This window comes from Carassius carassius, chromosome 8 (genome assembly GCF_963082965.1).
Source record: "Carassius carassius chromosome 8, fCarCar2.1, whole genome shotgun sequence".
In the NCBI taxonomy this organism is placed as follows: domain Eukaryota; kingdom Metazoa; phylum Chordata; class Actinopteri; order Cypriniformes; family Cyprinidae; genus Carassius; species Carassius carassius.
Window position 1 is genome coordinate 6,799,960 of NC_081762.1, and position 26,056 is coordinate 6,826,015.

General features: G+C 41.4%; 1 protein-coding gene and 1 long non-coding RNA gene across 3 annotated transcripts in view; one reads left to right on the forward strand and one right to left on the reverse strand.

Moving 5' to 3' along the window:
- The window catches only part of stpg1 (sperm-tail PG-rich repeat containing 1), a 382,184-nt gene that overhangs the window by 170,831 nt on the left and 185,297 nt on the right, over positions 1-26,056 (forward strand). The gene's annotated exons all lie outside the window — the stretch shown is intronic.
- Positions 1-26,056, reverse strand: part of LOC132145099 (uncharacterized) — a 59,404-nt gene that overhangs the window by 1,026 nt on the left and 32,322 nt on the right. For both annotated transcript variants that reach the window (XR_009434437.1, XR_009434436.1), the window contains exon 4: positions 22,031-22,141. This is a non-coding gene — a long non-coding RNA (uncharacterized LOC132145099). The remainder of the gene's footprint in view (positions 1-22,030; positions 22,142-26,056) is intronic.

Consider the following 26,056-nt stretch of genomic DNA (forward strand, 5'->3'; position numbering starts at 1 on the left):
AGCATAGATAAAATTATATTTAAAAATATAGAAGATAGATTGAAGGATAAATAAAAAAAAAAATTACAGTTAAGTTTGGTTGGATACATGGAAGGATAGATCAAATAAATACATAAAATATAGAAGGATAGATCAAATAAATTAAATACATATGAGGATAGAAGGGTGGTAAAATAGATAGAAGGAAGATCAAATAAAATAAATAGATAAAAATAATAGATAAAGGAACAAAACACAAAGCATCTTTCCTTCATTCATTCATCCAGTCCACAGAAGACAACAGGCTAACACAGATCCCTGCAGACACTGATACATAATTCATCACAAACACATTAAGGAAAACACAACAGCCTGTGGCGTTCTGGCCGCCGTGCAGGACGGAATCATTCTTTTTTATTCATTCACTGGTTTGTTTTAATGTTATCCTCTAGATCTGTTTAGTTTAATTTGTTTTTCTTTTGTTTGCTTTGCAATTTATTTCAGTTAATTCTTTCATTCTACCATTTGAGAGTTTGGTTACCTTTTTGTGTGTGTTTGAGTGTGTGTGTGTGTGTGCTTCTTGACTTTTTTTATTCCTTCCATTCATTAGTCCTTAATTTTGTTCATTCTTCCTTCCTTTATTTCATCTATCTACCATTTTTCTTTTTTTGTTCTTCCTTCCTTGTTTTCCTTTTTTATTCTACCTGTTTTACATTTTACCTTCCTTTCTTCCTTTTGTCCAACCTTCCTTGCTCCATTCTTTTCATCTTTCCTTCTATAATTCTAACCTTCATTTTTCTGCTCTATCTCTATTTTCCTTTCTACTATCCATCCATCCATCCATCCATCCATCTTCTTCCGCTTATCCGGGGCCGGGTCGCGGGGGCAGCAGTCTAAGCAGAGAACCCCAGACTTCCCTCTCCCTAGACACTTCCTCCAGCTCTTCTGGGGGGACACCGAGGCGTTCCCAGGCCAGCCGGGAGACATAGTCTCTCCAGCGTGTCCTAGGTCTTCCCCGGGGTCTCCTCCCAGTGGGACGCGCCCGGAACACCTTCCCGGGAAGGCGTCCAGGAGGCATCCGGAACAGATGCCCGAGCCACCTCAGCTGACCCCTCTCGATGTGAAGGAGCAGCGGCTCTACTCTGAGCTCCTCCCGGGTGACTGAGCTTCTCACCCTATCTCTAAGGGATCGCCCAGCCACCCTGCGGAGAAAGCTCATTTCGGCCACCTGTATCCGGGATCTTGTCCTTTCGGTCATGACCCAAAGCTCATGACCATAGGTGAGAGTAGGAACGTAGATTGACCGGTAAATCGAGAGCTTCGCCTTGCGGCTCAGCTCTTTCTTCACCTAGACAGACCGGTACATCGACCGCATTACTGCAGAAGCTGCACCGATCCGTCTGTCAATCTCCCGTTCCATCCTTCCCTCACTCGTGAACAAGACCCCAAGATACTTAAACTCCTCCACTTGAGGCAGGAACTCTCCACCAACCTGAAGTGGGCAAGCCACCCTTTTCCGACTGAGGACCATGGCCTCGGATTTGGAGGTGCTGATTCTCATCCCAGCCGCTTCACACTCAGCTGCAAACCGTCCCAGTGCATGCTGAAGGTCCTGGCTTGATGAAGCCAACACGACAACATCATCCGCAAAGAGCAGAGACGAAATCGTGTTGTCACCAAACCTGACCCCCTCCGGCCCCTGGCTGCGCCTAGAAATTCTGTCCATAAAAATCATGAACAGAACCGGCGACAAAGGGCAGCCCTGCCGGAGTCCAACACGCACCGGGAACAAGTCTGACTTACTGCTGGCAATACGAACCAAGCTCCTGCTCCGGTCGTACAGGGACTGGATAGCCCTTAGCAAAGGGCCCCGGACCCCATACTCCCGGAGCACCCTCCACAGGCCGCCGCAAGGGACACAGTCGAATGCCTTCTCCAAATCCACAAAGCACATGTGGACTGGTTGGGCAAACTCCCATGAACCCTCCAGCACCCCGTAGAGGGTATAGAGCTGGTCCAGTGTTCCACGGCCTGGACGAAAACCACACTGTTCCTCCTGAATCCGAGGTTCTACTATCGGCCGGATTCTCCTCTCCAGTACCCTGGCATAGACTTTCCCAGGGAGGCTGAGAAGTGTGATCCCCCTGTAGTTGGAACACACCCTCCGGTCCCCCTTCTTAAAAAGAGGATTTCTACTATCCTTCCTCATTTTTCTTTCTTAATATTTTTTGTTTTAACCCTTTTTTTAACCTCCCTTCTATTCTTCTTTTCATTTTTTGTTCTTCCTTAGTTTTTTTATTCTTAGTTTCATTCTGTCCTTCATTTTCTTTTTGTCTTTCTTTTTTGATCCAGCTTCTTTCCCTTTTATGCTTGAACTTCCTTCCCTTTTTCATACTTTCCATCTTCCTTCCTTCCCTTTTTGCTCTTTATTTCCTTTTTGTTCCTCCTTGCTCTTTCCACTCTCCCTACCATCGTTAGTTTTTATCCATCCTTTTTTAGTTCTCTTTTTTAGATCTTCCTTCCTACCATTTTGTCTTCTTTCTTCCTCTGTTCTCTTCTTATATTACTTTTAGTTCTTCATTCCTTCCTTTTTTCATTCTACCCATCATGCTTGCTTCTTTTCTTTCGTTCTTTCCTTTTTTTCATTCCTCCTCCCTTCCTTTTAGTTCTTTCTTTCTTTTTCCTCCTTCTGTCCTCTCTCTTTTATGCAGTCAGTCATGATGTTTAGTCAGCTGATGTTTATGATTTGAGAGGTTCATCTCATGTTCATGTCAAACCTCTCTGTCTTGAGCTGGAAACTGATGGACGTGTCAGTAAATGTGATCTGATTTGCAAGTAAACTGATCTTGTAAAACAAGACACAGGTGAAATGAAATGCTGAGGCATGATGGACCGATAAATTTCAAAAGAGAACTCACTCAATCTCCAAACAAAGATGTCTCACCGCTAAACATGAACAGCAGCCAGAAGAGAGGGAAATGCCCAGAGTAACGAACCCAACCGCGAAGAGGTTTGAGATGTGAGGCTCATCTCACAACAGAGAATGAGAAAGACAGAAAGATCCCCTTATAGACACTCCACTGAGAAATTAAATTCAGCTATATTCAAATTATGAATATACAGATTGCTGCTTCTCAGACAAGGTTTAATCATGAAAACCACCTGACAGCTAAGAGCTAATGTTTCAACAGCTAATTTTAGCATACAGAGCACAATGTCAGCAGGCCAGTTAAAATATTAATTGAAACTAAAAAAAATAAATAAAGGAACTAGTAAATCTCACAAACAAAATAGTCAGTTGGACGTCAAGTGAACCAGCCAACCAGTGACTCATGCCTAAAGCTAATGTTCCACAGAAATGCAATATATATAAAATCTAATTATGCATTTTACTAAAAGGAAATTTGTATGTAGGACAATTAAGCCTAAAAAACTAATATATATATATGATTTTTTTTATCCTATCTTATTATTATATGAAGAATAATACATTCTAATGTAGTTTCTTGACATTTTTCATCACTGATGTACAAAATATGCGAAGGCACAACACAAACGTGCAGGTGCAAAGAAACAAACACACACATCCCTGTTCTTCATCATTAGCTGTCAGTATCACTGCATCTGGAAGTGTTATCATTCTATGCATGAGCACTACAAAGGACAAAACAAAAATGAGAGAGAGAGAGAGAGAGAGAGAGAGAGAGAGAGAAAGAAAGCAGGACTGAAACAGACCTCTAACGACTGAAGGACAAAAATCACACACAAACACACACAAATACACGTGCACATACATACATGCATACCTAAATAACCATTTACACTTTACAGATGACACAGAGAGAAGAAAGGAAAAAGTGACAAAAAATACACTTGAACGTGGCTAAAATGAATGAAATGGTTAAGGCATGCAATCTGTGATACACATGAGCCATTTATATGCATGTACTCTAGCTGCATTTTAAAACAACCAGTTTGCATGATATTTTTCCAAGCAATAACAGCAGTGCACCAAATTCAGTTTTATCAATTTTCAATATATACTGAATAAATATTTGATCAATTTATTTATCTATTCATTATATATTCAGGAAGAGAAAGATACAGCATTTATGCGATCAAGGCATTTTGCTGCAGTTGGAAAGTGTCACTGACTGTCTGCTCAGAGAGGAGAGAAAGAGAGAGAGAGTGAGAGAGAGGGGGTTATATTTAGCTCACGTGTGTGTTCTCTCCCGCAACTCCAACTCCAGCAGAAACACTGAGCTATTTATAGACTGTCCCCCCATAACCTGTGGTTACCAGCACATCCAGCATCACTGCGCCACAGCAGCGCAGCAGCACCCCACCCAGCATCTCAACATCACAATAACTCACTGTGTCATTCAATTGAAATTATAATTGTATACATTCAAAATGACACAATCCCTCAGATGAGTCCACAGAAAAGATGACAGGTTATTAAATCCCTCCATCTGCAAGAGTCCAATCGCACAAATTCAAAAAGATGTGTACATTTTTTCTTCATATTAATAGTGATGTGCTAATAAGCATAATTTTTTTCATATCATATAACATAATTTATTCATTAATTTCTTTAATTTCTTTACATTTTTTTTTTATCCATTCATTCATTAATATATTACAGGTTTATATAATATTATACACAAATATACTCAACATTATACTCAACAGAAATACAATACCAAATGTGGATACTACAGCATTTAATACTTCAGTTTCATCCATCAAACCAAAGATAATCTGCAGTGCTTTACAAATATATGACAGGAAGAGCTAAATAAACTTAGCAGTGTATCAAAACCAACAACATGTTTATTAGACCCTGTACCCACTAAATTACTGAAAGAGTTGTTACCTGTAGCAGAAGAACCGCTTCTCAGTATTATGAACTCGTCGTTATCTTTAGGTCACGTCAAGACCTATCAAGACAGAGATATTATGTATTGGACCAAAAAACAGTACACAGAATCTAGTAGACTACAATTTGCAACTAGACGGATGTACTGTTACTTCCTCTACAGTCAAAAATCTGGGTATTATATTAGACAGCAACTTGTTACCATGTTACAAAAACAGCATTCTTCCATCTTAGAAACATTGCCAAGCTACGAAATATGTAACCCGTTTCTGATGCAGAAAAGCTAGTTCATGCATTCATGACCTCTAGACTGGACTATTGTAATGCACTTCTAGGTGGTTGTCCTGCTTCTTCAATAAACAAGCTACAGGTAGTCCAAAATGCAGTGGCTAGAGTCCTTACCAGGTCAAGAAAATATGATCATATTACCCCAATTTTACAATCTGGCTACCTATTAAGTTCTGTATCAGTTAGAAATTATTATTACTTACCTATAAGGCCCTTAATGGTTTAGCTCCTGTGTACCTAACTAGCCCTATACCACGGTACAACCCATCACGTTCCCTAAGGTCACAAAAAGCTGGATGTAATGATAAACAACCTTCAGATTCATCCGGAAGAAGGAGGCGGGAACCGGCGGACAATCAAAAACATTTTAATAACAAAATAAACACAAAACAGCGCACCAGCCCCTCACGGACGACTGGTGCGCATAAAATAAAAACCAAAACACAACTAAAAGCCCAGGCCTGGTCCTCTCTCGTCCTTCACTGTCGTCGCTCCAGTTTTATATCCTTCCATCTCCTCCATGGGCCTCGAGACCGGTGGGACGAACAGGTGTAGTTCATCTCCAATCACTCCCCCGGCCTCGCTCCCATGTCCCTCGGCCCCGCCCCACTCGTCACATACCCCCATCGCCCCTCGCAGGCCGGGGGGTACTCCCGAGACTGCGCTCTACTCCCCCCCCCCCCCCTCCCTCCGGGGGGGCCGCTCACGGGGACCTGCGGGAACCTGGGGGTAGGACAGACGAGGCGAGAGAAAAGGAGATGGAAGGAGGAGCGACAGAGACGAGAGAGGGGAGAGAGGAAAAAAAAAAAAAAAAAAAAAAATTCCGGTTCCCAGACGCACCGCTGCTCGGCCCTCCACCAGCTGGGCGATCTCCTCCGCGGTGCCTGGCGGTGGCACTGGACGGCCCTCGGCGGACGGCACGACACTCCTCCGCCGCCCGGTGGACGGCGACGGCTCCTCCGGTTTTGGGCAGCCGGCAGGAGTCCCCCGTTCCCTGCTCCTCCCCGTTCCGGCGGATGGCAGCAGGCTCCGGCCACCTGGCGAACGGCGCCGACTCCTCCGCTCCCTCACGGACGGCAGCCGTCTCTCCACATCGTGGGCGGCCGGTAGCGAGCTCGCCCGTCCCCGGCAACTCGCTCCAGCCCACCGCCTCGAGCGTCCATGGCGGCACACTCCTCGCCAGCTCGATGGCACCGCGGATTCACCACAGCGGCGAGGGATCTTCAGCAGCGCGTCCCTCCTTCTCCCGGGCTTCGGCACCACTGTAATGATATCAACCTTCATATTCATCCGGAAGAAGGAGGCGGGAACCGGCGGACAATCAAACAACATTTTAATAAAGGAAAATAAACCCAAAACAGCGCACCAGCCCCTCACGGACGACTGGTGCGCATAAAATAAAACCAAAACACAACTAAAAGCCCAGGCCTGGTCCTCTCTCGTCCTTCACTGTCGTCGCTCCAGTTTTATATCCTTCCATCTCCTCCATGGGCCTCGAGACCGGTGGGACGAACAGGTGTAGTTCATCTCCAATCACTCCCCCGGCCTCGCTCCCATGTCCCTCGGCCCCGCCCCACTCGTCACATACCCCCATCGCCCCTCGCAGGCCGGGGGGTACTCCCGAGACTGCGCTCTACCCCCCCCCCCCCCCCTCCCTCCGGGGGGGCCGCTCCCGGGGACCTGCGGGAACCTGGGGGTAGGACAGGCGAGGCGAGAGAAAAGGAGATGGAAGGAGGAGCGACAGAGACGAGAGAGGGGAGAGAGGAAAAAAAAAAAAAAAAAAAAAATTCCGGTTCCCAGACGCACCACTGTAACGCTATAAACCTTTGTATTCATCCGGAAGAAGGAGGCGGGAACCGGCGGACAATCAAAAACATTTTAATAACAAAATAAACACAAAACAGCGCACCAGCCCCTCACGGACGACTGGTGCGCATAAAATAAAAACCAAAACACAACTAAAAGCCCAGGCCTGGTCCTCTCTCGTCCTTCACTGTCGTCGCTCCAGTTTTATATCCTTCCATCTCCTCCATGGGCCTCGAGACCGGTGGGACGAACAGGTGTAGTTCATCTCCAATCACTCCCCCGGCCTCGCTCCCATGTCCCTCGGCCCCGCCCCACTCGTCACACTGGATTTTTGGTAGTTCCTAGGATAGCAAAGTCCACTACAGGAAGTAGAGCTTTTTCACATTTGGCTCCCAAACTCTGGAGTAGCCTTCCTGATAATGTTCGGGGTTCAGACACACTTTCTCTGTTTAAATCTAGATTAAAAACACATCTCTTTCGCCAAGCATTCGAATAATGTATCTCATAATTTGTGACTGCAGTTGTATCTGATCAAATGCACATTCTTATTCTTTAACTTGGGTTAAACTAATTAATTTTACTTTGTTGGAACAGCAGCTACGCTAATGATGTCTCTGTTTGTTTCTCTGTTATGCCACGGGATAGGATTTACACAAGCTCCAATCTGGATCCAGAACTCCTGAGAAAAGATGATGCAAACCCCTCAGTGGAACTCAGATGATGCTAAACCTGAAACAACATACAGAACTAACAAATATTGCTACTTACTATGCAATCACATTATAATTGCTGTTAATAGTGTTCATCGTCTGGTTGACTGTCTTGTATAATAGGTCTTGTATACATTTTTCTGAAAATTCCTGTCACTTGCACATAAACTGATTACCACTTATAAGCTACTACTAAATATTGTAGAAACTTAATTTTCTGTAAAGTTGCATTGCAATGATTTGTATCATAAAAAGTGCAATACAAATAAACTTAAACTTGAATTTAATTGAATAGGCATCTTAGGTTTTGAAACAGCTACAGTAGAAAGATTCAGTTGCATTTTGAAACTCTGCAAAAGGGGAAAAAAAGCAGTACACACACACACACATACAGAGAGAGTAAAAAGGAAAAAGTGGCCCTTCATCATAGAGGAAGCACTTAGAGGCTTGTTGCTACAGCAACAGGCTTTTGTTTAAATTATGTGGGTAATGAAGAAGTTGAGCGGAGTTTGTCAAACCAGCACACACATACACACACACACACACACACAGAAGACAGAAGTGGAAACTCACAATGCTCAATGCGTTTTAAAATGCACAAATTCAGTGCCTTTAATGGTGTGAATGAGTGACTGGCAGCTCAAAGGAGCATGCACACGTATGATGTCATCACACTCACTGTGACTGTCAAGAAGCCTGCTGGTTTTTCTAACACAATTATTTTGTGTTACCAGCGCTCCACAGCGTTTTTTTTTTTTTTTTTTTTTTTTAGTTAAAAGAAAAATACATAAATGAAGAAGAAAGTAAAAATATGAAATGCCATGGTTGAATATTTAATGAGTAATGCACTATTTTGTAGACAGGGTCAAAATTATTATTTTATCATATTTGATCGCTTTAAGTAATGTAGCATAAGAAAAAAATGACAAGATATTAGACTTATAATACATTATAACTATGAGATATATAATCCATTGTAAAAGTGGATGCATTGTGTTATAAATAATCTCACTCTAAATAGCTATAACCAAAAATAAGTAAATATTATAATATATTAAAACTTTTCTTATGAATATTCATGAGATGTTACAACATATTATAATTTTTTATATATATAATGCATTATGCATTCATTATAATGCCGTATAATACCCTTATAACGCTTCATAGAAAGTGTTACCTAAAAACACATATTTGATTGACAGATTAACCGCACGCACTTATTTCACTATTGTTTTTTTTTTATTTTGTGGATATTTCCGATAACAGTTTACTTCAACACTGAGTTAAAGGTATAGACACTAAACATGTTTATCAAAAAATAAATAAAATAAATTCTTGAAACATTGTTTACATTAAATTCATACTGTTTTCATTTAAACTTTCTCAAGCTAAAACACACTCATGTCTTTTATTAAAGATTAAAGAATTCTATTAGTTCTCAAAAAAAAAAAAAATAATAATAATCCAACATCTGATATTAGATCAAATCTAATTAAAACTAATGCCTTAAGAAGCTAAGTGAACAAATAACATATTAATTTACTTATTTAATAAATGAAGATATCTAGATATCACAAAAAAATTATTTGGTTATAGACATACAGTACTATACTACAGAATGCTTCCGTATAATATAAATATAATTTGGACTATGAGCTTTATTTCTCATTTTGTCTTGGTTATTATCTCTCCCTGCCTTGAGGATACCTTGAAATATATATATATATATATATATATATATATATATATATATATATATATATATATATATATATATATATATATATATATATATATATATATATATATATATATATATGTATATGTATATGTATATTTGAATGAGAAGGACACACCTTCTCATTCAAAGAGTTTTCTTTATTTTCATGACTATGAAAATTGTAGTTTCACACTGAAGGCATCAAAACTATGAATTAACACATGTGGAATTATATATGGAATTATATACATAACAAAAAAGTGTGAAACAACTGAAAATATGTCATATTCTAGGTTCTTCAAAGTAGCCACCTTTTGCTTTGATTACTGCTTTGCACACTCTTGGCATTCTCTTGATAAACTTCAAGAGGTAGTCACCTGAAATGGTCTTCCAACAGTCTTGAAGGAGTTCCCCGAGAGATGCTTAGCACTTGTTGGCCCTTTTGCCTTCTGTCTGCGGTCCAGCTCACCCCTAAACCATCTCGATTGGGTTCAGGTCCGGTGACTGTGGAGGCCAGGTCATCTGGCGCAGCACCCCATCACTCTCCTTCTTGGTCAAATAGCCCTTGATGCCTTCAGTGTGACTCTACAATTTTCATAGTCATGAAAATAAAGAAAACTCTTTGAATGAGAAGGTGTGTCCAAACTTTTGGTCTGTACTGTATATATATATATATATATATATATATATATTTTTTTTTTTTTTTTTTAATGGCACATCATATCCTAGTCTCTTCAAACCTTCTGCCCAAATAAAGCTCTCGTTATAGTTAGCTGACTGAACACAGACATGACTTCAACCAGTCTGACTCAATGTGAACTTATTAAAAGTTTATGAACTTTATGACCTGAGTTAGTTATCTGCTCGGTTATGCTGGCACATAAAAATGTGCAGTAAAAATCATGAACAATATTTGGGAATTGGGGGATAAAATAAAGACACATTTGCAAATATGGGCTAAACTGAAATGTATTATTCATATTTTTCCAAAACAAAATAAATAAATAAATCTCCCTATTTTTTCGATCTATATTTTGTTTATGTTTGTTTATATTGATGGAAAAATATAGATGGACAAAACAGAGGTTAATGGTTTGCCCACTGCTGAAGAGTATAAAATAAAATAAAATAAAATAAAATAAAATAAAATAAAATAAAATAAAATAAAATAAAATAAAATAAAATAAAATAAAATAAAATAAAATAAAATAAAATAAAATAAAATAAAATAAAATAAAATAAAATAAAATAAAATAAAATAAAATAAAATAAAATAAAATAAAATAAAATAAAATTAAATTAAATTAAATTAAATAAAATAAAATAAAATAAAATAAAATAAAATAAAATAAAATTAAATAAAATAAAATAAAATAAAATAAAATAAAATAAAATTAAATTTTAACATGCAGTGATGAAACATTCACAATAAAAACAAGAAAGAATATTAACGAAGTAATCGGGTAAATTTTGATGTTATTATGTTATTTTTGCATAATACAGTGCAGAAAACACAAAATGCAACAGTGAAGGATTCAAGATCTCATCAGAATCGTATATATAACAGCACTTCACCCAGAGAAACTCCAGCGTATTCAGCTCTTACAGAAACAATCTCTCTCAAAAAGAAAAAAAAAGAGGGCTGAGGAAATCTAAGGCTCAGAGAAATCGATTAGTGAAGGTGAGCCCCTGCACCGCTGGACGCCTCGTCGGATGACTGACAGGAATGATTGGTATGCAGCGAGGATAGTGTCATCCTTTAAAAAAACTCTCCCTGAAAGCATTCATACAGAACAAAAGAATGAGGCAGAGGAAAAAACACAACCACCACGAGGTGAGACATCTCATATTATGAGAAAGATAGAAAGAATCAGTATGAAGAACTGCACATAAACACATAACACAAACAGTGACATTAAATGGAAGAGACCCGATTTAGTCCTCAACGAGATCAATAACCAGTACACACACACACACACACACATTGATCAGCATGTAGTCGTTTATATTTCATCCTCCAGAATCAATCGCCCCGCAGCTTCTGGAACTCTTTAATCTGTTCATCAATTCTTTATGATTCAGGTTTCGGCCAAAGTAGCACGTTTCCCAATCAAGTCATTAATCAGGTGATCCATGGAGGTGATCGGGGGAATGGGACGTTACCCACAGGGTGTCAGAAGGGCACGTAGACTGAGGAAATGCAGCTCTGTAGGCCAACATAAACCTATGACGTACTTTATGGCGGCTACATTACCAACTTGATGGGATTTTCATGCTTTTGTTGGACTGGACGGACAGAGAGAAAGGAAAGTGTGCACCACAGCAGGGACATAGGGTTCAAAATCAACAGCGAGTCGAGAAAATTAACCATCAAAAATACTGGGAAACACAAGAAAAAGCATTTAGCTTTTAAAAAAAGAATACACTACCCTTTGAAAGTTTGCAGTTTGTTTGTTTTTATGTTTTGAAAGAGGTCTCCATCATTACTCCAGCCTTCAGTGTCAGATGATTCTTCAGAAATCATCCAATATGCTAATATTTCTGAATATAAGAAACTTCTTAATATTACCAGTGTTAAAAGCTGTATGTATTTTAATGTGATGAATAGAAAGTTCAAAAGAACAGCATTTAAAAAAAAAAATATATATATATATATATATATATATATATATATATATATATATATATATATATTGTGACGCGTGTCCCGAGCTCTCATCAGCATCGCCCTGGAAACAGAGCAGGCACACCTGCACCGCCTCATTACGGGCTGAGCGGTCACACCTGCAGCCCATCAGGGACGGGCTTTATAAGCAGCTTCGACGAACACAGAGGTGAGAGATGTCTCCAAAAGACTCGGCTAACAATTCTCTGTGTTTCCCTCCAGACAGCAGCATGTGACCACCAGCCCACAAAGGACACGGACTTCACGGACCCACACAGCACTGCGCACTGAAGGAGAAGAGTATAAAATCCACCCTTCGGGGAACTTACCTTGATCCTTGTGTCGTATGCTTCTTCACCCCGTCACACTGGTGGAGAATGCAGGCATTGCAGTGATGAAGTCACCGACCAGGATCCCACTACATCACTATTTACTTGGTTTGTTGACGGGTTATACGGGTTACTTCAGATGTTCGAGGCGATCGCAGTCCGGCAGGCGTGGCCCAGGGACGAGTGGGCGCGGATCGTGGCGCCGTTGCTGACGGGAGAAGCGCAACGGGCATACTTAATGCTTACCCCTGAGCGGAGCGGTTCTTATGAAGAGTTGAGGCAAGATTCAGGCAGTGCGGTCACCCTTGTCCGGCCAACTGTCTTTCCTCCATGGCCGGAACCCAAAGCCAGACTGCCCATCACCTGTGTCCACTGTGATACCAGGGAAGTACCGGCGCGGCGCGTCATTATCACGGCGCACCCTGGCGCCTGGCTGGTATAAGTCAGGATCGTCAAAGATCTGCCTGTACCGGTCCCCCTCGGCAGGGATTGGCCGTGGTTCGACCGTCTCTTCGCCTCCGCTAGCCAGCCTGTCAGCCCTGCCTTAAACACTGCTGGGCCCAAGTGAGGGTTGCCGATGGGAAGGACCTCCAGCCGGCACCCCACCCAACACCTCACTTCGTGGTCAAAAAAGGCCTGCTGTACTGTGTTGCCCAGCGAAGGGGGGAGGAGAAAATTTTGCTGGTAGTCCCACGGACCAAGACAGGAGCGGTGATGGAGCTGGCGCATGCCCATCCCATGGCCGGCCACCTGGGGGCCCAAAACACCATCCAGCGCATACGCGACCGTTTCCACTGGCAAGGTAAAACGCTTTTGTCAGGCCTGTCCCACCTGTCAGCAGGCGTCTCCACGCACCCCTCCCCCCAACCCGCTGATTCTGCTGCCAATCATTGAGGTGCCCTTCGAGCGGATCGGAATGGACCTAATGGGGCCGCTGCCAAAGTCCACCCGGGGACACGAACACATCCTGGTCATCCTGGACTACGCCACTCGTTACCCTGAGGCCATCCCACTCCGCAAAGCCACCACGAAAGCCATTGCCCAGGAGCTCTTCCTGTTGAGTAGTCGGGTCGGCCTACCATCCCAGATACTGACTCTCCCAGATCCTCGACGGTGAGGAACACCCGGTCATCTATATCAGCCGAAAGCTGACCTCAGCGGAGCGATGGTATGCGACCGTCGAGAAGGAGGCACTGGCCGTCAAGTGGGCAGTCCTGGAGCTCCGCTATTACCTCCTCGGCCACCAGTTCACCCTGATCACAGACCACGCCCCTCTACAGTGGATGGCCCGAGCGAAGGACACCAACGCCAGGGTGACTAGGTGGTTCCTCGCGCTCCAGGACTTCCACTTCACCGTGCAACACTGAGCGGGGACGGCCAATGCGAACGCCGACGGTCTCTCGAGGATATGGTCAGCTTTTGCAGGTCGGTCAGGTTCCACTCCCCACCCTCCCGCAGTTTCCCCACTTCTCCACAGGGAAAAGGACGACGCTTGGGGGGGGGGGGGGGGGGTGACGCGTGTCCCGAGCTCTCATCAGCGTCGCCCTGGAAACAGAGCAGGCACACCTGCAGCCCATCAGGGACGGGCTTTATAAGCAGCGTCGATGAACATAGAGGTGAGAGATGTCTCCAAAAGACTCGGCTAACAATTCTCTGTGTTACCCCTCCAGACAGCAGAGTGTGACCGCCAGCCCACAAAGGACACGGACTTCACGGACCCACACAGCACTGCGCACCGAAGGAGAAGAGAAGGCCGAGCACCGGAAACCCCTCATTTTGGCTATTTCCCCCTTCACCATCACAATAAAATCCACCCTTCGGGGAACTTACCTTGATCCTCGTGTCGTGTGCTTCTTAAAAAAAAGAATATAATATATATAATATAATTGTTGAAAAGCTATGTGTCCTTAAGCTTCAAGGTGCCAAGCATGTGCCACACCCCTCTTGGCCTGGTAATTTACGATTAACTTCTAGCTCCACCCCCTGATCTCAAGCCAATTAGGACACTATAAATTGCACCTGTGCCCACAGCACCTTCATTCTGGTGCACATGGATGCACTGTGCAGAGGACTGAGTTCTTTTTCCTTTGTTTTTCCCTGCGTGTGTGTATTTGACCATGTAAGTGCTTTTGTTTGACATTTAACTATTATTCTGTATTTCTTAAGTTTGTCCTAAGTGTGTTTATTTAGCTGTATTTCCTGCTTAAGCATGTTCTTTGTTATTTAGATATGTATTTATAGATTTATAGTATGAGTAGATGGCCTTATGCATTGTTTAAATTACGTTATCTCCTGTGAATTCAATGTTATGTTTATTGTTAACTACATCATTGTAATTCTGTCCTTTTTGTAGAAACCACACGCTCACACACATACACCCCTGCATACACACCCATACCTAATACCTGATTTGGAAGGGAAAAAAAGACCTTAACATCAGAGTGACTAGACTGGACCTGTTCTTATTGACAGCCCCATTGGCTTCAAGCTAGCTACCTAAGCATCCTCCTACTCCTTTTCATGGTCCTTCGAGCCGGAGCGCATTGATGATCAGTGGATATGTCTAGTCACTCCCTGCCCTCATTGTCTCAGCATGAGCGCCCACGTCGCCAGGCTCAGCTCCCCGCACGTTATGATGATTTCATCCTACAACATCATCAGCGGTCGCAACCTACAGCAGAAGCACCAGAACAGCAACTGTTCCATCCTGCAGATATTCCTGGTACTGGTCCTCATTATCAACCCTGGAAAGAGGATGAGTCTGAGGAAGAGCCAGAGGAGTTGGAATTGCCCACGGAGGGAGACATTCAGGAGGACATTCCACACCCTCACTCGCCTGTCAGATCTGAGAGAGTGCAAACCCCTGATGTTGAGCACCCACATACCTCTCCAATAGCTCCCATTCCTGATGCTCAAACTGCACTCCTACAACAATTAGTAGAAGAATTAAGAAATCAGGGTAGACTAATCCAGCAGTGTATGCTTGGAAGCAGCACTCACTCCTCACGGTCTCGCTTGCCATTCCCTTGCCCTGATAATCTTAACCTTCAATCAGCAGCATCTCCACAAGCCCATACAGAGGACCATAGGCCCCCTCCTCTCCTACTTCAGTCACAGCTTCCATCTCCTTTGCCTCCTGTAAGTCGTGCCCCTCCTTCCCAACCTATGCCACAGTCGTTGCAGATCACGCATCCTCTTGGCTGTGGTCAGTTTCCTGCCACTTATTAAGCACCAGCCTCCTATAACCCCATGCACCCAGCCTATACACTGCCAAACCGACCTTTGCCTGGTGTTTTGTCCTATTCTGTTCAGCCGGCATATCAGTCTCTCAATGTGCAGCCCCACCACCTGACATCGGCTGTCCCTTTAAACCAACTAGTTCCTTCTAGTTGCCCCCTGCAGTTAAACCATAGGAGGGTAGAAGGTCCTTCTTTCCCTGATCTCACGAGGGAAGATGGATGTCAGTACATGATGTTAAAGATGGCCTCTAGAATAATTCCAAGAGACTCAGAGCAATATAAATACCACATCCTGTTGGATCATCTAAAGGTAGACCAGGCGGGGAGACTTGCTTTGGCTTATGTTTATGCCCCAGATCCTTACACTCAAGCTATACGAGCCCTAGATGAGTGTTATTGTCAACCTAGACAGCTTACTTTGAAGGAGCTCCGGACCATCATGGAGATGCCTGTTATTCGTACAGGTGATGGTAGAGGCTTAAACCAATTTTCGCTTCGAGTGCAGGCATTAGTGGGCCTCCTTCAGTCCATGGGCCCTGAAGGTCTATCTGAGCTTACCTGTGGCTCACATGTTGAGCGACTTTTAGAGAAGCTTCCCCATGAGCAGTTCTGCCAGTTTAAGAGATGGATATGTTTGAGTAGACCAGGTTCCCTTTCTTATAACCTCGTAGATTTTTCCAACTGGCTACAACAAGAAGCCCGCTGCCAGCCTAGGAAAGAAAGGACATTTCAGCCTATCCGGCAGAGGCCTCCACCTCCTCACCCATTAAGAGGTACAACCATACTCCATGGTATTAAAACCTCCTCTCACATGACCTCCTCTAAAGCCCAAATTCCCTCACTGAAAGTTATTCAGCCTCCTAACAACTTGGCTGAATCCTATCCAGTGTGCGCTTACTGCATTTCTACCGAACATCATGTCAGTAAGTGTGGTGATTTCATCCAGCTCACCAAAAACCAGATAACTAACTGGATCAAGGAACAGAGACGTTGTGGGCGATGTTTACGAGATCACTTTACAATCCAATGTGACCTGAAGGGACGCTGCAGCCAGTGTAATGGGAAACACCTACACATTCTATGCAACGTAAACCAGAGGCAAGTGCAAAATCTATATCTTGACCACCCTAGTGACTGCAATAAAGTACTACTGAAGGTAGTTGAAGTGACCCTGCGCAATGGAGACCGATCCTTAGACACTTATGCCATACTGGATGATGGGTCTGAAAGAACAATCCTCCTTCACCCTGCTGCCCAAACACTTCAGCTAAAAGGTAAATCTGAGAGTCTACAGCTGAGAACTGTGAGACAGGATGTTCAGACTCTTAATGGAGCTTCTGTATCCTTCACCCTTATTCCTAAAGTGCATCCTAGTAAGTCCTATGTCATCAGTCAAGCCTTCACTGCTGAACAGCTATCCTTGTCAGAACATTCTCACCCGGTGAAATTCCTCCAGCGGCGCTACTCACACCTCCGTCAGCTCCCTCTCAAACAGCTTAATAGAGTAAGGCCACTTCTCCTTATAGGGGCTGATCATACACACCTTATCATACCAACACAACCTGTCAAATTAGGCCCTCCTGGAACCCCTGTAGCAATCAAGACCCGGCTTGGCTGGACACTGCAAGGTCCTGCAAGAGATCTTTCTAGCTTACCTTCTACTTGTTCTCATTATATCTCCTTTAAATGCCCACCTGATGACATCCACCATAATGTTCAGAAACTATGGCAGATTGATGCGTTACCACAGAGAAGCATGAAAGCAGTGGTTCGGTCCAAACAGGATCAAGAGGCAATACACCAGCTTGAGACCCAAACTATCAGAACACCTGTTGATGGTGTCCTACGATATGCATCACCCCTCCTCCGTGTAGACCCCTGGCCCCCTCTGAAGGCCCCCAAGGAGGCAGTAATGTCCCGTCTCCGCAGCTGTGAAAGGCGACTCCTTCAAAATCCACAACAGGCAGAAAACTATACTGACGAGATCCAGAAATTAGTTAATAATAATAATAATAATAATAATAATAATAATTCATTATATTTATATAGCGCTTTTCTAGGCAGTCAAAGCGCTTTACATAGACAGGGGGTATCTCCTCATCCAACACTAGTGTGCAGCTTCCACCTGGATGATGCGACGGCAGCCATATTGCGCCAGAACGCACACCACATACCAGCTTACTGGTATGTGGTGTATGTAATGCTGGGTATGTAAAGAAGTTGTCATCCTCTAATCTAGAAGATACTCCTGAGTCCTGGTTCATACCTCACCACAATGTGCATCACAATGGTAAAGATCGCATTGTGTTTGATTGTTCCTTCTCCTACCGAAATCAGTGTTTGAATTCACAGTTACTTCCTGGACCAATCCTCGGGCCTTCCCTACTTGGAGTTTTGCTCCGTATTAGGCAACACAAGATTGCAATCAGTGGAGACATCAAATCAATGTTTCACCACGTGCGCCTATTGCCCCAGGATAACCTCTCCTGCGATTCCTCTGGCGTGACCTGGACTGTAAAGCTCCCCCAACCGTGTATGAATGGCAAGTCCTCCCCTTTGGCACAACCTCAGGCCCTTGCTGTGCCATTTACATCCTCCAGAGGATCATCAAAGATGCTCAGGCAGATGAGTGCATTCACCATTCCATACACAGTAACTTCTATGTGGATAACTGTTTACAGAGTTTCCCTACCCCAGAGGAAGCCAGAGATCTCCTTCATAATCTGCGCACTACCCTCTCCTCTGGTGGCTTCGAAATCAGACAATGGGCCAGTAATGATCCTCAGGTCATCTGTCACCTTCCTCCTGAAGCCAGGTCAGAACAAACAGAGCTCTGGTTATCACACCATCCTTCTCTTGATCCCTTGGAGTCGACTCTAGGCCTCCTCTGGAACTGCCATACAGATACCCTCAGATACAGGCACAGAGCCATTGAATCTACCACTCCAACAATGCGTCATATTTACAGAGTTCTTGCTAGCCAGTATGATCCTCTTGGCTATATCCTTCCTTACACCACAAGGGCCAAAATCATTGTCCAGCACTTATGGGGAAAGGCACGAGAATGGGATGACCCTAATCTCCCTCATGATCTCTTAAAAGATTGGCTTTCATGGGAGAATGAACTCCCTAACCTCTCCACCATCACTTTGCCTCGCTGCCTTATACCTCATTCAGTAGACACCTCCTTAGTCACTCAAGACCTCCACATCTTCTGTGATACATTAGAGAAGTCCTATGGTGCAGTAGCCTGCATGCGCACAGAAGATGGTCAGCAGCAAGGGAATGTGTCCTTCCTCATGGCGAGGTCCCGCGTTGCTCCCAAAAAACAACTATCCATTCCACGACTTGAATTATGTGCTGCCCTCATAGGAGCTCAGCTATTCAGTCTCCTCCAAACAGAGCTCACCCTCCGTATCAGAAAGACTATTCTGTGGACTGACTCTACCCCTGTACTCCACTGGCTCACCTCTGATTCTTGCTGTTACAAAGCTTTTGTTGGAACAAGGGTAGCTGAGATTCAGGAGCTCACTAAAGGCCTGGAGTGGTGCTATGTGGATTCTAAGAACAACCCAGCGGACGACCTAACTAGAGGAAAGCTACTTGTTGAACTTAGTATGCCCTGCAGGTGGAACCAAGGACCTGCCTTCATGTTCCAATCCCCCGAACTGTGGCCCACTAGCCCTGTTATAGATAAATCTGATGACCCTGAAGAGTGCCGTAAGCCCAGCTTCTGTGGTGCTGTATCTCTTAGTCCATACCCCTCCATCCCTGACCCCAGCCAATTTACCACCCTCCAAGATCTCCTTGACTGCATGGCTGCATCCCTTCATGGAGCAGCAAAGCCTCCATCAGCAGAAAACTACCGTGATTCAGAGACAGCCATCCTAAGACAAGCCCAGGTGGATTCCTTCCGGGATGATTTGGCCTGCCTTCAAACCCAAAAGCCCCTTCTTCCTTCAAGCCGTTTACTCTCCCTTGCCCCAGAGTTAGACCCAGCATCAGGGCTCATTCGAGTTGGCGGAAGGTTACGGCGAAGTAGTGATCTACCCCCTGATACCATTCATCCAGTAGTCCTGGACCCTGCCCATCCAATCACAACGCTTATAATTAAGGATTGTGATGACCACTTACAACATCCTGGGCGAGAGAGGCTATTCGCTGAGTTAAGGAGGCGGTACTGGATCCTAAGGGGTCGTGAGGCAGTAAAAAAATATCAGCATAGGTGCCCGAAATGCCAACAGTTCCGAGCACATTAATAGATGCCTATCAGTCCCTGACCTTTGACCTTCAGAAAGCTCTAGCTAAGCATAGGATTTCTTTCAAATTCAATCCTCCATACGCACCTCACTTTGGTGGAACCTGGGAGCGTGAAATACGCTCCATCAAAATCGCTCTGGAGACTACCCTAGGTGCTCAAATTGTCAGTGAGGAGGTATTACGCACAGTAATGATTGAAATTGAAGGCATCTTAAATTCTAAACCCATAGGCTATGTGTCTTCTGACATTGCTGACCCTGACCCGGTAACCCCTAACTTGCTGCTGATAGGGCGGCATGATGCTTCCCTTCCTCTGGTTACATATCCAGACTCTGAGCTGTACAGTTGCCGTCAATGGCGTCACAGCCAGATCCTTTCTGATCATTTTTGGGCCCATTTCCTTAGAAATTATCTTCCCTTTCTCCAGTCCAGACAGAAGTGGCGCACAGATCATCCTAACCTACAACCTAACACTGTTGTTCTAATACTAGATCCTCAACTTCCCAGATCCCAATGGCCAGTGGGTAAGGTCACCTCCCTTCATCCCAGCAAAAATGGCCATTGTAGGGTTGCTGATGTCCAAGTCAAGGACAGGACATATACAAGGCCCGTTGCCCGCCTCATTCCTCTTCTGGCCCTGCCCGATCTCCCCTGATTGATCAAATTTGCTCTACAAATTTGGGGACGGCTGTTGAAAAGCTATGTGTCCTTAAGCTTCAAGGTGCCAAGCATGTGCCACACCCCTCTTGGCCTGGTAATTTACGATTAACTGCTAGCTCCACCCCCCTGATCTCAAGCCAATTAGGACACTATAAATTGCACCTGTGCCCACAGCACCTTCATTCCGGTGCACATGGATGCACTGTGCAGAGGACTGAGTTCTTTGTCCTTTGTTTTTTCCCTGCGTGTGTGTATTTGACCATGTAAGTGCTTTTGTTTGACACTTAACTATTATTCTGTATTTCTTAAGTTTGTCCTAAGTGTGTTTATTTTGCTGTATTTCCTGCTTAAGGATGTTCTTAAGGCATTTAGATATGTATTTGAGATTTATAGTATGAGTAGATGGCCTTATGCATTGTTTAAATTACATTATCTCCTGTGAATTCAATGTTATGTTTATTGTTAACTAAATCATTGTAATTCTGTCCTTTTTGTAGAAACCACACGCTCACACACATACACCCCTGCATACACGCCCATAGCTAATACCTGATAAAGACCTTAACATCAGAGTGACTAGACTGGACCTGTTCTTATTGACAGCCCCATTGGCTTCAAGCTAGCTACATAAGCATCCTCCTACTCCTTTTCAATAATAATATATATATATATATATATATAATTTTTTTAATTACTTTTTAAACATTATTCAATTTACGTGTTCTGAATTCATGATAAATTTACAAGTTTATAAAAAAATTAGTTTATATTTGAAAATCCAATAAAGTTGCGTGGATGTTGTGTATGTATTAAGCCAGGTTTTTTTTGTTTTTATTTATTATTTTTTAAAAATAATATAACTTTTTTTTCTTTTTCTTTTTTTTTTACAACCAGCATTGGGATAACTTTTAAAAACAAACTACTACCCAAAACATGAAATATAAATCATGAAATATAAATGTCAGAAACAAAATGACAAGCTAAGCAAGCATGGCGGGGAGCATCAGTAAAATGCTTCTTGTAATTTACAATTAGCTTCTGCAGTCATACATACGCAAATATATATCTTGCTCTCCTCTATAGTTCTGAAATATAACTGATAATTTTCAATTTCAATTGAATGATTTCAATGACATCAAATACCATCGGAGTGTCTCCAACAAATACAACGTGATTTGCAAATGTGATTTGGGAGCTGCAGCACTCAGAAAATGTTTTAATATTTCACGAAAGAAAGAACATCATACGGGTTCAAAAAGACACGCGGGTAAGCAAATGATGGCTGAATGTTGATTTTTTTTGGGGGGGGGTGAACTATCTATCCCTTTAATAAATGACACGATAACATTTTCTGTTCAGAAGTTATCAGCTCCCTAAAGAGGAATATTTTTTAAAATTTTATTACAGTCAAATTTTAATTGTGATTTTTCTCATCTTAAACACAAAGTCAGGGTGGGTATAAAACAGGGTGTGTGTGTGTGTGTGTGTGTACCTCTGACACTCGCTGGCGTGCAGCACCAGGTCCTGGTTGTTCTTGGCAGACAGAGTGAGCTCATGTTGGGCCGAGTTGAACACATCCAGCAGTAGATGACATTGACGAGTACTGCAGAAACATGGAGAAAGACAAACCGAGGAAGTATTGATGAAGTACAGAACTCACACTTCATTTAATTATTAAACTTTTATTAAATTATTAAAGCAATCTCTCTGTCTTCACTCAAAGCAAAATCTGAATGTAAAACGTGTAAATGTGCACAACTGCAGCCAGACTTTAGGACAGGTTTATTCAAATCTTGTCTTGGAGGGCCAATGCGGTGCAGAGTTTGGCTCCAACCCTGATCAAAGTCACCTGCCTGTGATTTTCGAATGATCACAAGGGATCTCCAGGGCAAGGTTTGAATAACCCCGCTTTAGGACAAAGAAATCATATTGCACTGGACAAATTGACCAAATTAAAAAGATATTGTGAAATTATTTTAATGAGTTTTTAATGAGCAATATTTAAAATAGATAGGATTGTTATTCTATTTGTATATTTTTTTATTACTTTATTGTAATTACTTGTATTATTGTTATTGTTACACTTATTATGTAAATGTATTCAGTATACACTACTATTAAAGAGCAAGATTTATATATATATATATATATATATATATATATATATATATATATGGTGCTATTCAGAACTATTAATCAAAGAATCCTGAAAAAAGAAAATATATCATGGTTTTAAGTACACACACATACATACACACACAACAGATGGGCACAAGAGGTCATGCAGATGTTCTTGTCATCTTCTGTCCAAACATCAAAGGTTAGCATCTCTTTCATGTAGCGAAAGCTTTGTGTGTGTGTGTGTGTGTGTGTTACCTGCAGATGCTACCATAACCCACCACAGTAACACAGTACACACAAATCAGTTTCTACCCTGCTTGTATTTTTGTCATGGTTTTTTGCAGCAAAAAGTGTCATAATTTAGTTTTGGTGACTATTTCCTATCTTCATCTTCTCTGGCAATTAGAATCAAATAGCCGTGTTTTTTTTTCTCTTTTCTTTTTTTTTTTGCATGTGTACCTTTAAGGATTAATTAAACAAATATTGTGCATCAAATTTCAATAGAGCAAGAAAAGTCTAGTAAACCCCAGTGAGCAGAGATTTTGAATGATATGATGGCCACTGTGTGTCAACACACAAGCAGAGCAGTCAAGACAAACAGTATCTCTCTCTCTCTCTCATTTCTTACAGTGATCAGTAGGGAATGAATCATCACGAGATGCTGCCAAGTTTTAAATAGCAGAGAGAAATTGAGAGCGAATGCCAACCAATGCTTACTCAACACCGAACATCCCTCATTCTCTCACTCTCCATCAATCTCTCTCAACTCGTGAGTAGATGCCCAAAGTTTTCCCACAGCGGAGTCCAATGACGTCACCGCTGGAAAACACTGAGGACAACTTCAAGTTAACCACATCATAAATTCTGACCCCATTTACTGTCTTAATACACATTCTGGATCTCATTAAAAGCAAGAAAAAATGGCTTGCATTCAGAATCTTTCTACAAAATAAACAATTTTTGTTTAGCCCATTACCTTTTCGCTGCTTACTCAAGGTTTCAAGACAAAGTTTCAGGGCGAGACTTTCTCCAAAGCTGCTTCTAAATAGCATGAATGGTTGCCCGAATGTCAAAGAACTGCTAACACTGGATGTGTAAAGTAATATCGGATGCAGTCAATCCCTATGACCTTGCCATTGTGAGTGCCATCTATTGTTTGAGCTACATGAAAGCAAAAATTTAAAGAAAGAAAAATATAACGATAATTTTACATATATACATTTTCATTTATACAGAATTAAAATATATTACTATAACAATAATATATATAATACACATTAATATATTTATTTACTATAACAAAATATCTAAAAATGTCAACAACAATAACAGATTTTCATAAATGTATTATATTGGCATCTATTATCAATTACTACTACTCTTACTTAACATTTAAATACACAGAAATTTACAATAAATTTATGTAAGGACTCAAAAACAATTACAAACAGCCATGTTTACTATTTTTATATGTAATAATTTAACAAAGAATTATAATATAATAATATATTAATATATTAATTCTGGGAGCCCATTTCCACCACAAGATAAAAAAAAATTATGGAAGCCTGTTTCCATCATGGAATTAAAAATAAAGAATAAGAAAAGATAATTATGCCTTTATTATATCACAATTCAGACTTAAATTCGTAAATACATTCAGAATTCAAAAAGTTTATCACACAATTCTGACTTTTTTCTCCGAATTCTGAGTTTATATTTAGCCATTCTGAAAAAGAAAATCAAGCAGAGAAATAAAGCTCTCCAGAATGGGATAATAAAATTTTTAAAAAGTCAAAAATGACTTTTATCTCACAATTTGGAGAAATGTTAACTCAAGAGTTTTGAGTGTACATATTGGAATTTAAAGTTTTATTTTTCTCAGAATTCTGAGTTTTATATCTAAAAAAAAAAAAAAATCTGTCTGCCTGGATAAAAATCAGTTGTGAGAAAAAAAAAAGTCTAAAAATATCTAAAAACAATACTGATGAATAATTAATATATCCAATTGCACGTTTCCTCTTTGAATCATCCTGAACGCTTCGCTCCATAGACTTCTTTTATAAGTGAATTAATGCACATGTTTTGAGCCGTGAGTTTAAGCTGTATTGAACCCCAAACACTCCTTTAAAGCACTGGATTTGTGAAACATAAAATGTCATGAAGACAGTAGCTTTCTTTTATTTGGCATTTGAATGTTTTCTTTCCTTTCAGAGTTCCTCGTCTCACTACATCTGCTCACACAACACCAGAGATAAAAGCTTTTTAAGACAGGTTCTTTTTCATTTAATGGTCTTCCTGTATTATTTGTGTGTTAAGTGTGTCTAAAAGCAATGGCGAACTGTGTGTTGTGGGCGTGTGTTAATGGTGTCTGAGTTTAGTAAATAAACTGTTGCTTTTTACAACATCCTGTTGAATTTACTTGGTCAAACACACACTCACACAATGTACATTTGTCCACACATAAGAAGTGTGGGTGTGAATTAGACAGGCTGCTTTACAAGTTTATCACAGGCCGCTTTACATGTTAGGAAAGCATCTTCCCACATCTTTAAGAAGCTTTAAAGATAAATAATCCAGGCAGACCGATGAGTATTCATCAGATCTGTGGTGTGGAACAGACCTCTACTCTGCCTGCATTATTCAGAGCAGACGATGGGCCATTTGTCTGGACCCACCGTCCAGAAATGTCAAGAAGATTTTCATCTCAGGAACATTATTTCATCTCCTCAGAGGTAGTGAGCTGAAGAACTGCACCGCGCTCGAGTGGATCCTTCAAGAGCCTGTGTACATTAGTGTGTCTGAGAGTGTATGTGTGTAAACGCTTCCCGTTCCTATCAAGCTTGTACTCTATATATAATGTGTAATATAAGGAATTCTATAGAAGGAATTTATGAAGCCTTACAAAACACACCGAATTTCATTAAATGTTTTCATAAATAATGACCACATTAACAAAACTCTACAATATTTACCCATTTATAGTTACTTGAAGAGTATAATGATATACTGAATTATATTCTTCAAGGTCTATTCATGAATATCGTAACCAAATTTATGAACAAAAAGCAAAAAAAAATAATAATAATAATATTAGTAAAAATATTGACGCAATAAGCATTTGTTGAAATTCAACACAAGTAGTTATTCTATTTTTTCTAACAAATAAATACATAAATTTTAATGAAATTAAATAAAAAAATATGATTTAACAAAAATATTAATATAATTACAAATGTTGTATTTTAGTAAATTACTATATATATATATATATATATATATATATATATACACCAATAAAAATATAATAATTATATGATAATCAACAATATTGCATTAACATGTTAAGTATTAAATATAAAAAATATATAATGAATAATAATAATTATTATTATTT